Source organism: Stenella coeruleoalba (genome assembly GCF_951394435.1).
Source record: "Stenella coeruleoalba genome assembly, chromosome: 13".
Taxonomy (NCBI): domain Eukaryota; kingdom Metazoa; phylum Chordata; class Mammalia; order Artiodactyla; family Delphinidae; genus Stenella; species Stenella coeruleoalba.
In genome coordinates, this window is record NC_137159.1 from 74310219 (window position 1) to 74327799 (window position 17581).

Sequence of the window (17581 nt, forward strand, 5' to 3'; positions counted from 1 at the left end):
TCCGGAGATCTGCTGGGAGGAGTTTCTGTGAACATCTGATACACCATCTGCTCCCTGTACTTAATTTACTCCTACTCACCCTTCATTTCTCAGCTTAAATGACACCTCCTCTGAGAAGACTTTCCTAGGCTCTGGGTGAGCAGTCATCAAACTGGATTACCATATACTTAGAAATGCCCAAAGATTTCCCAAGGGGGCACAGGCATAATAGCTATAAAGGAGTTAATTTCCAGAGCCTCACCTTTTATGTGCACCCTTTCCTAATATTGAGAACCAAGCCACCCACAAGCCGAAGTAGGTGATTGATTCTCCTTTTCTCCTTCCCTTTCACTATTGCCCTGTTCTCACTTTGTAAAATAAAAGTATGTCTCTAGTACCTGTATTTATTATTATGCTTTCCCCTGGAGTGTAAATTCCTCTCGAAGACCAAACAAATAGGCAGCAGTTCAAAATATTAGTTTAGCATCAGTGAAACTTCCCTGTGTGTCTTTCCCTATATTATTCATATTTCTCTGACAGGCAAAGCATTAAAAATTTTGGTGCATGTTGGTTTGTTAATAGACATAATGTGAGTCAAACCGGTAGGGTTGCCACATTTAGCAAGTAAAAATACAGAAACCCAGTTAAATTTGAATTTCAGATAACAAAAAAATGTTTGAATACAGGATGCCTCAGATATACTAAAACACTGAAAAATTATTAGTTTCTGAAATTCAAATGTAGCTGGGCATTCAGTGTTTTATCTGGCAACCCTAGCAAAGTTAAGAACAGATTTCTTTTTTTTTTCCCCCCATTTTTGACATTTTTAAAAAATACAGTGTTCCGAAGAGAAAGTTCTATTAGATCAAACCCCAAAATGTAGGTGAGGCATTTTAAAGCAGAAGTACTTCATTTCATCCAGGCTACAAACTCACAGCAAGGGTCCTTTCCTTATTTACCAATCTATCTTCGAATTAGAATTCAGAAATAAGATGATCATCATAGAGATGCTTAACTAAAACGTTGATTTGAAATGAAAGTCAGAATTGATCTGAGAGAAAACAAGGTAGATTTGGCTAAATGATTTGAAAATAGAACTCACTTTGGCAATTAGGTTACATGCAGAAACTTTTTAGAAATTGAATTCACCAAATCTTCAACTCCAGGATTTATTGCTACCAGTGTCTTTATGTTAAAAGTTGACTGATCTGTACGCTTAAGACAAGTATACTTTATGTTATACCTCAATGTAAAAAGAGAAAAACAAGCTTTGAAAAAAAATTGTGGAAATTAACTATTTTTTCTGAGTATATCTGCTAAGTCAGTCACATCTAAGTGAAAGAATAACACATGTAATTTGATCATTTTTGATAAGGCCTTTTAATGAAACTTCCCAGAGGCTAAGAAAGATGATTCAAGCCAAGTAGTCTCTAATTTTAGCACTTAAAAAAAAAAAAATGAAGATTGAAGAATCTAGTCAAGTCCTCAATCAATCATTCAGTCATTAGAGACATGGGCGCATTAATGGTATGACAGCAAAAAAGTTGAAGAACCACTGAACTACTAAATTATATTTTCTCACAGCAACCTGGACTTTTTCCCTTACTAACTATAATCTGTAAATACATATTTATTTGTATGACTACTGATGTCTGTTTCTCCTACAACATCAAGTCTCATAGAAATAATACTGAATGTATTGTTTTTCCTCAGTGAATCTTTAAGTGAAAGGTTGAATGAACAAATACATTACTGTGCAGGTGGTATTTGCAGTCCTGGGAGTAGATGAGATTACCTGGAACACGTAAGCAGAGCAGAAAATGGAACTCTAGAAAACAGCAGTGGATTAACAGCTCCTATTAGGGCCACAACTGTGTCATTTGTTGTTGCACCTCTTTCCCTTTTCCTTTCCTCTTTTGTCCTTAATAGGGAGCACAGTGTTTTGGACATAGGAAGCATACAAAAGTAAAAATAACCCAGCTTCACTAAACCAGTCTAAGATCCAGAGTACATAGCTACTATTAAGAGTGTTCTTTTCAGTGAAACAATTACTCTAGAAGACTGTGAACTGGGCAAGTCTCTTAAATTTTTGTGCCTCATTGCCTTCACCATCTTGTAGGAAAAGCAGATATAAAATCTATAAAATATAGTCGTTTCCATCACCCCCTTCATGGAAGCTTCACGTGATCCCTCCTCAGAACACGCCATTTGAACATTAATTTTCTTTTGTTATCATTAAGTTTAGTAAATCATCTCTGAGTATATCATGCATGTCATGCCATGTGCTATACTGTGGGTAAGAATATTTTTCCCATATCCTCCTGTATCCTAAAGTCAGGTCCATTTTTTCTGTGTTTCTGCTACCCACTTTCTAGAACTTCAGCGTTAAATAAATTAACTCTTGACAACTTGTTCAGATAGTCTCCTTTCAGGTTAACTGGGTTTTCTGTCATGCTGGTTTGTTAGGTGCCACCAGGAGGCAGCACAAACTTGTTTGTGATCTCACTCTCGGTGCCGGTACAGCTGCAGTCATTCTGTCGCTTCCTAAGGTAAGATATCTTTTCTACTTAAGATGCAATTAAACCTGACCTCTTTTTTTTTCAAATACACAGTGTTAGTGAGCAGGTACTGTCATATACTTGTGGTAGAAGTGTTAACTGGAGCAATTCAAAAACTACATATCCAAAGCTTTAAAAGTGTTTATATCCTTTGCCCTGGCATTCCCCTTTCCCAGAACCACTCTCCCACCCCTAGTCATGTCTCTTAAAAAAATTATTGTGGCTATGAGCAAAAATCTAGCTGCAGGGACATTCCATACGGCTTTGCTTATAATAATGTGAACTGGAAACAACGTAAAGGTTCAACAATAAGGAATTCAGATCATACAGCTGATTACTTTGTGGCTGTTAAACACGATATTGTTGAAATGTTTTCCCAAAATGGTATATGTATCACAAGCTACGTTACACTAGACAATTTTAAGTACTAAATAGAAGAGCACCATTTGCTCCCATTTCCTTATATCTGCTCTCAGGTCCCAGAAACACGATCCTGGTTCAGCGTGGCATCCTCCTGGGCAACTAGAAGGCTAAGACTTCCCACATAAGCCCACATTCTTCTTCTCCCCAACCTCCTTCGGAGCTCCCTGTCCTGTTCCTTCTCCAAAACCCAGGCTTCATCCTGCCATCACAGCCCTAGCTTCCTTTCCTTTCCACCCGGCCCTTTGCCATTTGCCAGCACAGCTCTCCTTCATTCTGGCATCCAGCTCCATCCTCATAGCCTTCAAGTCCCTTTTCATCATATTTCCTGAAAACTCCAATTCTTTTTCTCCTCCTAAACTCCAGGAGGTGACACTGAATTAAGACTTTAAGGATGAGGAGGAGTTGGCCAGGCGGAGACAGAGGACATGGTGGCATGTCAGGATAATATAGACCAAGGCAAAGAAGAGAAAAATAACATGAAATGCACAGAGAACTCAAATCAGTGATATGTGGTGGTAAATTGAGAAGCGTGTTCAGAGACACAGCCTAAGGGCAGCAGGGACCTGATTACAGAGGACAGAGCATGATGTTTTGTTTGTTTGTTTTAACATCTTTATTGGGGTAAAAAATTGCTTTACAATGGTGTGTTAGTTTCTGCTTTATAACAAAGTGAATCAGTTATACATATACATATGTTCCCATATCTCTTCCCTCTTGCGTCTCCCTCCCTCCCTCCCACCCTCCCTATCCCACCCCTCCAGGCGGTCACAAAGCGCAGAGCTGATCTCCCTGTGCTATGCGGCTGCTTCCCACTAGCTATCTACCTTACGTTTGGTAGTGTATATATGTCCATGCCTCTCTCTCTCTTTGTCACAGCTCACCCTTCCCCCTCCCCATATCCTCAAGTCCGTTCTCTAGTAGGTCTGTGTCTTTATTCCTGTCTTACCCCTACGTTCTTCATGACATTTTTTTTTTCTTAAATTCCATATATATGTGTTAGCATACGGTATTTGTCTTTCTCTTTCTGACTTACTTCACTCTGTAGGACAGACTCTAGGTCTATCCACCTCATTACAAATAGCTCAATTTCGTTTCTTTTTATGGCTGAGTAATAGTCCATTGTATATATGTGCCACATCTTGAGCTAAGATGACATTACTGTATATGTAGCAAACTCACTTCTAAGACACCATCAATTTTAAGACACACTATTGATTTCATTGATTTTCTGAGGGTGGGTAGGTACCAAAAGGGTTAAAATGCAAAACGACTCTGCAGATCTTACAACTGAATGGAGGAGTTTATTTCCCTTCCCTTTAAATTTGGGCTGGCCTTATGGTTTGATTTGCTTTAGCCAACAGAATTTGTGATCAGAAGAATGAGAAGGAAACGAATCTCTTCTAATTAAGCAATTAGCATAAATTTAAATAATTGCTGATGCTATATCTGTGAAGTAATTGAAGATTCCTCAAAATAAAAGTGGAAACTAAACAAATTTAATGATTATGTAGATTAGAACTGTTGGTAGTGTAAACATAAAAGAAGAGGGGCATAGGTAAGAATGAAATTAAAATCTATTAAAAGAATTATCTTTTTTAATTTTAATTTTTTTTACTTTTTTATACATTTTTAAAGATTACTTTCCATTTACAGTTATTACATAATATTGGCTCAGTTCCCCATGTTGTACAGTACGTGGTTGAGCCTGTCTTACACCCAATAGTTAGTACCTCCCACTCTCACCCCTATATTATCCCTCCCCCCACCCCCCCACACAGGTAACCACTAGTTTGTTCTCTATATCTGTGAGTCTACTTCTGTAATATTCACTAGTTTGTTGTATTTTTTTAGAATCCACATGTGGTATCATTCAGTATTTGTCTTTCTCTCTGACTTATTTCGCTTAGCATAATGCCCTCCAAAGTCCATCCATGTGGCTACAAATAGCAAAATTTCATTCTTTTTTATGTCTGAGTAGTATTCCATTATATACATTACATCTTCTTTATCGGTTACTCTGTTGATGGACACTTCAGTTGCTTCCATACCTTGGTAATTGTAAACAGTGCTGCTGTGAACATTGGGGTGCATGTATCTTTTCGAATTACTAGTGTTTTTGTTTTTTTCAGATATACACCTAAGAATGGAATTGCTGGGTCATATGATAGTTCTAATTTTACTTTTTGGAAAAATCTCCCTATTGTTTTTTACAGTGGCTGCACTAATTTACATCCCTACCAATAGTGTAAGAGGGTTTCCTTTCCTCCATTGTCTCACCAACATTTGTTATTGGTGTTCTTTTTGATGATAGCCATTCTGACAGGTCTGAGGAGATAAAGATGCTCAACTAGTGATGCTGAGCATCTTTTCATGTGCTTGTTGGCCATCTCCACTTCCTCTTTGGAAAAATGTCTGTTCAGTTCTTCTACCCATTTTTTGGTTGGGTGGCTTGGTTTGTTTCTTGGTGTTTTTTTTTTTGATTTTGAGTTGTATGAGCTATTTATATATGTTGGATATTAACCCCTTATTAGTCACATCATTTGCAAATATCTTCTCCCATTCAGTAGGTTGTCTTTTTGTTTTGTTGATGGTTTCCTTAGCTGTGCAAAAACTTTTAAGTTTAATTAGGTCCCATTTGTTTATTTTTGCTTTTATTCCTTTGCTTTAGGAGACAGATCCAAAAAAGTATTGCTGTGATTTTTATCAGAGTGTTCTATGTTTCCCTCTGGGAGTTTTATAGTATCCAGTCTTACATTTAGGTCTTTAATCCATTTTGAGTGTATTTTTGTATATGATGTTAGAGAATGTTCTAATTTCACTCTTTTACAAGTAGCTGTCCAGTTTTCGCAGCACCACATATTCAAAAGACCGTCTTTTCTCCATTGTATATTCTTGCCTCCTTTGTTGTAGATTAATTGACCATAAGTGTGTGGGTTTATTTCTGGGATTTCTGTTCTGTTCCATTGACCTATGTTTCTGTGCCAGTACCACACTGTTTTGTAGCTTTGTAGTATTGTCTGAAGTCTGTAGATTACCTGGGGTAGTATGATCATTTTAATAATATTAATTCTTCCAGTCCAAGAGCACAGTGCATCTTTGCATCTGTTTGTGTCATCTTCAGTTTCATCAGTGTCTTACAGTTTTCCAAGTATAGGTCTTTTACCTCCTCAAGTAGGTTTAGTCCTAGGTATTTTATTCTTTTTGATGCGATGGTAAATGGGATTATGTCCTTAATTTCTCATTCATTTTTAGTGTATAGAAATGCAACAGATTTCTGTATATTAATTTTATATCCTGCAACTTCACCAAATTCATTGATAGCTGTAGTAGTTTTCTGGTAGCATCTTTAGGATTTTCTATGTATAGTATCATGTCATCTGCAAATAAAATAAAAGATAAATTCCTGTTTTTGAAAAAATGAATATTATGAGCCAACCTCTTGCAGGACTGATCAAGAAAAAAAAAGGAAAGGCAAATATAAAATATTATGGGGAAAAGAGACCTGAACTACAAATAAGGTTGAATGAATGTACTTCTGTCCAGTAGTGAAAATGAATGAACTGAATCTACATATACCTAAAAATCTTGAAAACATAACTTTGAATTAGAATAAGTTTCAAAAGGATATGTACAAAATTGTACATTTGTGTAAATGTTAAACTATCTGTATTCTTTTTGCATGCATACATAGAAAAGAATCTGTAATTTAAATTTTATTTTTTAATTAAAATTTTTATTTTTAATCCTTATTTAGAATTAGAATTCTCATAAGAATTAGAATGCTAATTTATCAACTTTAAGACACTAGTTTTTCCTGGGAGAAAAGAAGCCTAAAGGAATTGGGTGGGGGGTGGGGGATGGGTGCAAAGGGGATTTTAGCTATATCTTTAGTGTTTTATTTCATTTGTGTCCCAGAGAAAATGACAGAGATGGAACTGAAGGCAAAAAAAGAAAAATATTATTATCTTTTAGGTGTTATGGGGAGTACCTGTAGGTGCCTGTTATATTATTTTCTATACTTTTGATATGTTTGAAATGTTTTATAATTTAAAATTATTTTGAGGTTGGATTAAGTCAGTCATGCTCTAAACATCACCCAACAAAGTGTGCTGTATTGTGATCATATTCCTGAATAATCTCACACATGACCTAGCTACCAGATTTACAGACAACAGTCAATACCTATTAGTTCTATCACACAACTTCCTCAAAGGTATTAGACCGAGGATCATGTCAGTGGTTTCTTAGTTACAGTTGTTAACTGATTCCTTGGAGGATGCCAGAGTTAACACTAGTGATCCACTAGATGATTGCAACGTTTTACTAAATAGCTGCTCCTGAATTCAATGTCATGGTTAAATTATTGCCAAGGGTGAGTGCGTGCCCTATGATACTGGCCTTGCAAATGAAGTCAGAGAAATGTCAGTGCTTAGAAAGGAGGATTCAATGTGATAGGAATCCAGCCAGTAATTAATTACACCATGTCCTTCCCCTATGTTAACACTGATCACTTTGAATCATCATTGCTGGTCTGTATGCTTGGCTGGCCATGGGCACGCAATAAATTGTTGACTGACTGATTAGTCTCCAGGAAATGAAATTCTGTGAATAAAGGGATTGCACCTACTTAGCCCCAGTTCCTAATATGGTGGACCTAGCATGAGGTAGCGCCAGCTAATATTTATTGAATGAGTGAACATGCTGCTACTTCCATGAAAATTTCCCAGATCTCTCAGGATCTCTTCCTCTCAAATTTGTACCCTCTCAAAATAATTTAACATCTTTTTTTTTTTTTTACAGATACTTGTGTTTATGTCGCATTTTCCACTACTACCTTTTACGTTTCTTAAGATCAGGGACTGTTCCCTTTTTGTAATTTATTACAGAGTGATGACAAATGGAGAGGAAAAAAATGCCTTAAAGCTAAAATTAATACATTTTTACACTTTTCTAAGTTCAGAAGAATTATATTGACCTTAAAGTATGCAACTTTAAAGCACTTAAAATGAATTTTACTTCCAGGTATTTAGTTGGTAGCAAAGGAATGGATAATAATATGCTGTGCCTTACTACCTACAGGGCTGGCATGCTTGTTTGCTCAGCTGTTTCTCATCAAACACCAGTGACCATAGAGAGCTGCCAAATATTTTCTAGGTCATTTGTTCTGTTTGTAAATAGAAAGTGTACAGTAATTAACAAGAGGTAATCATTTGCAAACTGGATTTATGCAGAATGAAAGAATTTTTTTTTAAAGAGGAGGGACATTAATGCAGGTCTTGAGTGCTTAATGACCCCATTAATTGAGAAATAGGTAATTGGAGAAATTAAACAGAAGAGGTAACAGCCTTGGAGCCATTACTCTATTCTGGACGTACTGCTAATGTTTACCAGGTGATTTTCCTCTGAATTAAAAGCCCAGAGTCAGTCTGCTTTCACACAATAGTTCTTAATCTTGCCAACCATAAGAATCTCTTCGAAAGCTATTGAACAACGCAGGTTCCTCGATTCTCTTCAGCCTTCCTTAACCAGAATCTTAGGGATGGGACTCAGGCGTAGAATTTTTACAAAGCTGACCAGGTGATTCTTTTGATTTTTTGATAAAAAGCTAGCCAGGTTTGGACATCATTGCTTTAGAACAGGGTTTCTCAACCTTGGAACTTTTGATGTTCTGGGGTAGCTAATCACTGTGGAGACTGCCCTGCACATCACAGAATGTTCAGCAGCATCCCTGCCTCTACCCACTAGATACAGTAGCACCTTCCCTTCCCCAAGTTGAAAAAAACAAAATGTCTCCAGACATTGCCAGATTTCTTGAGGGGAGTGGAGGGAGGCGGCGGGGGCGGGGGGGTTGGGAGGGTGGAGGGTGGTATTAAATCACCACCATTTGAGAACCTGTGCTTTACAGCAATCCTGTTGATAGAACTTTATGCAGTGAGGGAAATGCCCAATACAGTAGCCACGAGTCCCATGCGGCTCTCGAACCCTTGCAGTGTGGCTAGTACAACTGAGGACCTAAATTTTAAATGTTATGTTATTTTAATTAACTTAATTGCAAAATCCAGTTTAACTAATAACATGTAACTAATGGCCATCATACTTGACAGCACAACTTTATAAGATCCAGATCTGACTCTAGACAGTGAAATCTACACAATTCCTCCTGAAGTACTTCTGAGACATGTCATGTGGAAATAATTTACAAGAATAGAAAATCTACCTACCTTCCTGTCTGAATCAGAAAAAATCTTGGGATGGTAGAACTACTGGAAAGTTTACTTGCAGTTTTGCTTTCTGTGTTGCCTAGGAAATATTTTTTGTTACTACCTTTGATACCCAGATTATCAGACTTAGAGCAGTCTGGCTGAAGATAGCCCCTTTCAGTTCCAACCTTGATCTCCTTTTATTGCCAGTCCTTAACATTTTCTTAGGAAAAATTCCCATTTTTGTCTGGTTTTCTCAATTCCTAACAGGTTAAACATAGAGTTACCATATGACCCAGCAATTCTACTCCTAGATATATACCCAAGAGAGGTGAAAACATACGTCCATGCAAACACTTGAACGTGAATGTTCATAGCTGCATTTTTTCCAGTTTTATTGAGATATAATTAACATACTGCATTATATAAGTTTAAGGTACACAGCATAATGGTTTGACTTATATTGTGAAATGATTACCACAATAATTTAGGTAACATCCATCATCTCATATAGATACCAAAAAAAAAAAGATAAAGAGAAAAAAATTTGTTTTCCTTGTGATGAGAACTCTTAGGATTTACTCTCTTAACTTTTATACATACCATGTAGCAGTGTTAACTATAGTCATGTTGTACATTACATCCCTAGTACTTACTTATCTTATAACTGAAAGTTTGTACCTTTTGACTCCCTTTATCCAATCCACACACCCCCCACCTCTGGTAACCACAAATCTGATCTCTTTTTCTATGAGTTTGCTTGTTTGTTTGTTTTAGATTCTACATATAAGTTAGATTGTATGGTATTTGTCTGCCTTATTTCACTTAGCATGATGCCCTCAAGGTCCATCCATGTTGTCACATTGGTAGGATTTCCTCCTTTTTTATGGCTAAATGATATTCCACTGTATGTATAAATGCCACATCTTCTTCATCTAGTCATCTGTTGATAGACACTTAGATTGTTTCCATGTCTTAGCTATTGTAAATAATGAGGCATAATCTCATTATTCATAATAGCCAAAAAGTAGAAATAATCCAAATGTCAACGACTGATGAATCAATAAAACAAAGAGTGGTGTATTCATACGATGGAATATTTTTTGGCAATAACAAACAATGAAGCCCTGTTAGATGCCACAACAGGAGGAACCTTGAAAACATTATGATAAATGAAAGAAGCCAGTCATGAAATACCATATATTATATGATTCTATTTATATGAAATGTCTATAATAGGCAAATCTATAGAGACAGACAGTAGATTAGTGGTTGCTTAGGCCTGGGAGGGAAATGGGGACATTGGATGATGATGGCTAATGGATAACAGGATTTCTTTTTGGTGTGATGAAAATATTCTAAAATTAGATTGTGGTGATGGGTGTACAATTATGTGACTGTTCTAAAAACTGTTGAATTGTATGCTTTAATTGGGTGAATTGTATGGTATGCGAGTTATGTCTCAACAGAGCTGTTAAAAACTCTGTCCATTTAACTACATTAGCAGATCTAATGAGAAAAATCTGCATGTTCTATCAATTGGTGCATATTTATATTAGAACTGGAAGTGGCTTTGGATAACGTTACCGTCTTATTCCAAAATAGTCTCTCCACTGGCTACCACCACTCTCATTTCCAAGGTAATTAACGTGACCCTGCATTGTGTCCAAACTCAGGGTAAAATCCTTAAGTATGGCCCTTACTGAACAACAAGTCATTCCACTCTTAGAGACCCACCATAAGACAGAGAGTGCATCCGGAGGACACCCGTGGTGTAACCCCAGCCTGCAACTGAAAGGGCCCAGCCTTTGTCATTCCTGAGCTGGTTTGGCCTCTCTAGTCCAGAGGAATAATGGACACATGAATATTGCCAGTGAGAAAAGAGAAAAGGATACGAAGTTTCCAATATGCGTCTAATTTTGTCACGATTCAGGCTGGTCAGACCCTGTCCTGGATGTAAAGCCAGGAATGATAAACAGCTTTGTCAGACAGCTAGAAGACAACGTTCACTTTTAGGGCCTTGAGCTCTCCAGGCAGCCCAGATAGAGCCCATTCTCCAATTTTCAGCTCACCTGACTCAGATGACTTTACAGGAAATAGAAACGTTTCTAGGTATTTAGTTATATAGAGAGACCTGATACTGAAAATAACTCCTGGGCTTATGCTGCTTGGGCACGGACTATTCAGGAGACCTCCTGGAAGTATGCAGAAGACGGGGAAGGGAAAATAGCAAATATCAAGTGAGATGAAGTCTTGCATAATGTAAACTAAAAAAAATTTTGTCTAAGGCAATTATGCTTTTATTTTCCAGAATAAATTAGGTCACATGAAGTTAAATAGTTTGTCTAAGTGGTTAGGTAGAGATTTGTTAAAAATCATGTAAAGAGAAATAGGCACTCAGATTGGAAGACATGAAAGAACAGGATTTTTTTTTTTTTTTGGGGGGGGGGTACACGGGCCTCTCACTGCTGTGGCCTCTCCCGTTGCAGAGCACAGGCTCTGGACGTGCAGGCTCAGCGGCCATGGCTCATGGGCCCAGCCGCTCCGCGGCATGTGGGATCCTCCTGGACCGGGGCACGAACCCGTGTCCCCTGCATCGGCAGGCAGACTCTCAACCACTGCGCCACCAGGGAAGCCCCAGAACAAGATTTTTAAAGAAAAGCACGTAGGGAGGAATATTAATTCAGTAACTCAGTTGACAAGGCTGTGGACCATAGGTTAAAAAGCAGTAGCACTGGCCTATGTCTAAACATTGACACATTTCTGACCTTTCTTGCGTTCACCAAGGATGCAGATGAATAAATACATACAGCTTTTATGAGAAGAGCTAAGTCCTCTGGCACGGTTCTGGGGAGAGTCTGATTTACTTGGAGGACAAGTGTCATCTTCAAGACAAGACGTATCAAATGTACTCTGAATTTCTTATAACTAGACAGAGTGACAGCCTTCCCTGGCCCTTACCATCTGTCTGGATGAGGTGTCCTTCTTCTGTGTTCTGACAGCACCCTGGACCTACCCTTACTATTACACTTGAATTATTTTCTAAGCTTTTTATTTTTTTTATCTGCTTTCCCCACTAGCCAAGGAACTTCTCAGAAACTAAAACATTGTTGGCCATTGTGTGGTTTTCAGTTTTCGAGAGCCTCTTATCAGAGTTACTAAGGCAGGCATACTTTCCCATCTCTGGTAGCGTTTCAATTTCAGGAGTTCTGTAAGGCAGCTGGCTCCTTCCCAGATTTGGTGATTCAAAGGTTAACACCATACCAGGACTCTGCCGTAAGACCTTGGGGTAAGTCAGGTTGTTGTACAATACTGAGTTTCACTAATGGCTGGGCTCCGAGATGGATGCCTTTCACAGAATTGCTCACTAGAGTGGGTTTAGTGTCATTGCATTGGCTTCAAGTCACATGTTTTTCAGATGGCATTGTCACATGGCCTTTGGACATTAGAAATGCGCTCCCCCCAGTTGGGCACCCACATGAGCTTTATCTGTTATTTCAGCCATGTTTATATGAGACGCTTAAGAAACAAATTACTCAGTGACAACCATAGGACCTGAAAGAATTCAAGCACCTCCCTATTGCCTCTCTTCATGGGAGGGGTGGGTGGGGGCAGGGTAACATAGCCATTGAAAATTCTGATTTTTCTCCCAGATATGGGATCAGAAATTTTATTTTCTTCCTTGTATGTTTCAGACCATCAAACCTAATCCCAGATCTTGTCTTCTTTTGTTTTTTTGAACTCATTCTCTTTCTCTGAATGGAAATCTCACCAAATCTTTTCATTTACACCACTTAAGTAAAAGTTACAATAGACACAGTTTCTCTTTTCTGGGCTGCCTCTGTCAGTGCAGACACTATGTACGTTTGAATAAAGAACAGTAAATAAAGTCCGTGAGCGCCCCTCAGCAGCATCAGCCTGTGTGAGCCAGTCTTTTATCTCCAGAGTTATAGGAGCTCCTTCTGCCTCTGCTGCTGAGGCTCCTAGGGTAAGAGACCAGCAGACAGACATGCAGCATTCTGTATTTCAGGAAATACACATAGATGGACTTTGGAGTGAAGAAATGGTATTTGTGGAAACCTTTGCCCAGAGTTGTACATCTGTGTGCCACGTGGCAGGGATTTCTCTGACTCTGGAACAGAGAACAAAGAGCATTTTAGTTAGTCACGCTGACGAAAACACCAAAGAAGCAGAACTCACAGGTGTGTGAGTAACAATAATGTACTGCCAGTCCCCACCCCTCCTGCAGGACCACCTGTCGTGTCTTCAGCTCCTCAAGTAGAGATTTCTTGAAGCATTCCAGCTCCAAATCTGTTTTTTTTTTTTTCTTTATATCTATTTTTGGATGAGTTGGGTCTTCGTTGCTGCACCCGGGCTTTCCCTAGTTGCAGCGAGTGGGGGTCTACTCTTCGTTGCGGCGCGCAGGCTTCTCATCGCACTGGCTTCTCTCGTTGCGGAGCACGGGCTCTAGACACGCGGGCTTCAGTAGTTGTGGCACACGGGTTCAGTAGTTGTGGCTCACGGGCTGTAGAGCACAGGCTCAGAAGTTGTGGTGCACTGGCTCAGTTGCTCCGCAGCATGTGGGATCTTCCCGGACCAGGGCTTGAACCCGTGTCCCCTGCATTGGCAGGCGGATTCTTACCCACTGCGCCACCAGGGAAGTCCCAAATCTGGGGTTTTAAAACAGTAAAACTATTATAATATCAAAACCATCACCCAGGCCCTAGTGATCCATTTTTAATGATGACGAGCTTAGCGCTTTCATGGAATCATAAAACCTCAAGGAAGCCAAAAACCTGGAAGTCAGTGTTTCCCACCTCGGTGGGGCTGAGGGGGTGCCTAAGATCCAGTGTCACAAAGCCTCTCGGAGGCCCAACAAGCCCCACGACACCTGGAGGGCGTCTTTAAAACACATGACTTATAAATATAATAAATTTTCTTGGTAGAAAGATTTTAAATTATATAAAATCATTAAGACATTTTCATAATCCCACAACAGCACATTTTGTTCACCCTGCTCTTTTGTGATTAAAGATATAATTGACACGTTAAATCTTACAGAATAAAACAGAGAAATGTGGATTTCTACTTTTGATGTTTAAAGCCTGGATTTTGCCACTTATTTCATAAAACATCAAAGCATGCTTGGACAGGGACCTTCTTCAAGATAGGCCGTATATTACAATAGGCTGTAAAAAATTGCAAAATCAAGCCAGCTCCATGAGAGTGTGCACAGCATGACATTCTCTGAAGATCCTGGCGAGGCCGAGAAAATCCTGCACTCCTAATTGCCTAAATCCTACTTTCGTCACTTGCTGGGCACAGTCCGTAATCAGTGGAAGGATTCTGGAGGTGTGTGATATTACCCCTGAGTTCTTATCACAGACGCTAAAATTCAGACAATTAAATTTGAGAGAAAGCAATCTCGAGGAGTTGAAAACAGAGTGATTGAGGTTTGTGGATTAGTGCTGATCTTGGACTGATTAGAGCTGCCAACAGAAGCCTCCAGCTGCCCTGAAGAGGTAAAGAGGCAGATCTTTGGAGGGCAGTTTCTAATCTTATGTGAAGTGATCTGGGCTTAGAAGGGAGTTCTGCCGAGAATGAGGATCAGCTAAGCGCTAAGCTAAGTTCTCTTGGCCTTAACTCCATGTATTTATTGAGACGCCTGCTTTGGAGGGATCTTTAGTTGTTCTGTAAACTCCGCAGACCCAGTGGACCATCTGAAGGCAGGTCTACTTGCAAATAAGCACCCCCTGGGTATGAGATAAATGGGTATATACCCTTTCCTTTTTTTTACCTTGCTTTTCATTGCAGTCTTCAATTTCCAGCTCTGAAATGTAACAGAGAAAAAAAAAATCAGCACCTGTCCTGGCTTCAGTTTTGTTATCTGAACAATTACAGGGTTGGTTGGATGGGCTCATCACTGAGTACCCTCCCCGGTTCTGCATTCTCTGGTCTGTGGTTCTAAAAACTAAATGTCCTAGGCAGGAGCAGTGTGATCTCTACTCGGGTCAACAGTGCTGGCCTTTTGAAAAAGCTGGGCTGTTTACTAAAGCAGTGCTTCAGTGACTGCCCCTCTAAACCCAGTTCTTCGCTTCTCAAATAAAGTGTAGGAAGTGGGGCTTCCCTGGTGGCACAGTGGTTGAGAATCTGCCTGCCGATGCAGGGGACACGGGTTCGAGCCCTGGTCTGGGAAGATGCCACATGCTGCGGAGCAGCTAGGCCCGTGAGCCACAACTACTGAGCCTGCACGTCTGGAGCCTGTGCTCCACAACAAGGGAGGCCACGATAGTGAGAGGCCCGTGCACCGCGATGAAGAGTGGCCCCCGCTTGCCGCAACTAGAGAAAGCCCTCGCACAGAAACGAAGACCCAACACAGCAAAAATAAATAAATAAATAAATAAAATAAATAAAGTGTAGGAAGTAAGGGCCACCAGCAAGGGGGCTTCAAAGAATAGGAAAGGAAAGAAAGAGGATGTGGGTGAGAGGCAGTACTTTTGCTTTTCAAAAAAATAATAATTTCTTATTTTTATCTTTTTGAGTTTCAAATACACATTACTTATTAACTGATTACCACTTTTGTTTGCATATGGTGCATTACCTTAATTTTTTAGGAAGCATTTTGTTAAATGACTTCTACAATAGTTTTTCCTTAATTTCAACATTCTCCTGAAAGGGTCTTTAAAGTACTTGGAATGCATGCTACCTTTCAGAAAGCTTCATTACTTCGCTCTCTAACAACGGTGAGGTGGGAAGTTTTGATTCTTTCTTTTGAATAAAGAGGAAACTAAAACGCATAGATATTAAGCACATCAGGGAAGCAGAATTAGTCTTGCTTATAGGGTCATTAAAAGGTGTACAATTTACAATTCTGTCGGAGAGGGAAGGGAGTTTCAACCATGAGTACAATCACATGGATGTCTAAATACCCTACAGACTGCTGCTCTAAGGCAGATCGATGACTGCGGCAGCATCTAGACAAATACCCAGATAATTTTATTTTCCCCACTAGGTATCTTTCTTCTAGGCTAACTGTCTTCAGCCAGCTACCTTGTCCCTTCTTTATGCTTCAGCACTGACGACCCATAAAGGTTGAAAATTGAAGCTGTCCCCTTGCATCTCAGGCCAAAATTGCAACTCCTTCAGATCTCCCCGGAGAGAGCAAAGTGAAATCAAATCAACAGTGTTATAGAAAGCTAACTGCCCAGGATGTAGCTCAGGACCCCAGGTGAGTTAGGTCATCTCTGCCCTCTCCCCCGAGGCCTTGGTTAACTCTGAGGGTATGAAATGGAACTGAGTGAGGCCTTCTCCAGAGATCAGAGATGAGGGGGTCAAGAAAAAAAGACCCATTCCCAAAAACCGGAGAACAACTTTCTTGAGTAGTACAAATCCATTCAGTAGAATCTTTGTTAGTAGAATCAGAGAATGGAAGAAACTCTGTGAAGTCATCCAGTTTGTCCCCTGCTTTCAAATAATTAACAAGCATTCATCGAATTACTCCCTGCACCCTCAGGCATCTACCGGGATGGAATCCAACCCATAGCACTTTTCAAGACGGGAATTATCTCAAAGTATCCTTTGGTAATCTTTGCCAATGTCTCACCAGCGTCAGACACCCAGTTAATATCTAACCTAAATCACTCCTGCTACTTATTTAAGCCTTTTTTTTTTTTTTTGGATACCTTAGGAGATGTGAGAAAACAGCAAGTATCCTTTCCTGGAAACTTCTCAATGCTGTGATTCAGAGTGAACAGAGCATGCAAGGGAGAATCTCAAAGAACGTAGACTGTTTAATTTTCCCAATAAGAAAAGAGTCAGGAGTAAAGTTATGTATTTGACTTCCCCATTTATTAGCTCTGTGGTCTTGGACAAGTAATGTAACACCCTTAAGCTTCAATTTCTTCTTTCGTAATAAAAATATAACACTTAAACCGAAGATTATTATAATGGTTTAAAGGAGTAATATACGCAAAAAAAAATTTGTCAACTGTGAAGTGTAATACAGATACAGTAAAATTTTTCATTTGTTATGAGGATTAAGTCAGAAGAATAATGGTAAAATAAGTGTTGGGAGGATGTAGAAAAATTGGAACCCTCGTTCATTGCTCATTGGAATGTAAAACAGTGCAGTACTGTGGAAAGTAGTAGAGTGGTTCCTCAAATCACACACACACACACACACACACACACACACACACACAGAAATACTATATGATCCTACTACTACTACTACTGGGTATATACCCCAAAAATTTGAGAAGGATTCAAACAGATATTTTTGTACAAGCATTCATAGCAGCACTATTCACAATAGCCAAAATGAAGAAACAACCCAAATGTCCATCCATGGATGAATGAAGAGGCAAAATGTAGTATATACATACAATGGAATATCATTCAGTCTAAAAAAGAAATGAAGTT

At 39.2% G+C, this 17581-nt stretch overlaps 1 protein-coding gene across 3 annotated transcripts in view; it reads left to right on the top strand.

Annotated features, from left to right (window-relative positions):
* Nucleotides 1-17581, top strand: part of APOB (apolipoprotein B) — a 113322-nt gene that overhangs the window by 2404 nt on the left and 93337 nt on the right. For all 3 annotated transcript variants that reach the window (XM_079941279.1, XM_079941278.1, XM_079941277.1), the window contains exon 3: nt 2446-2528. The gene's annotated coding sequence lies outside the window, so the exon portion shown is untranslated. The remainder of the gene's footprint in view (nt 1-2445; nt 2529-17581) is intronic.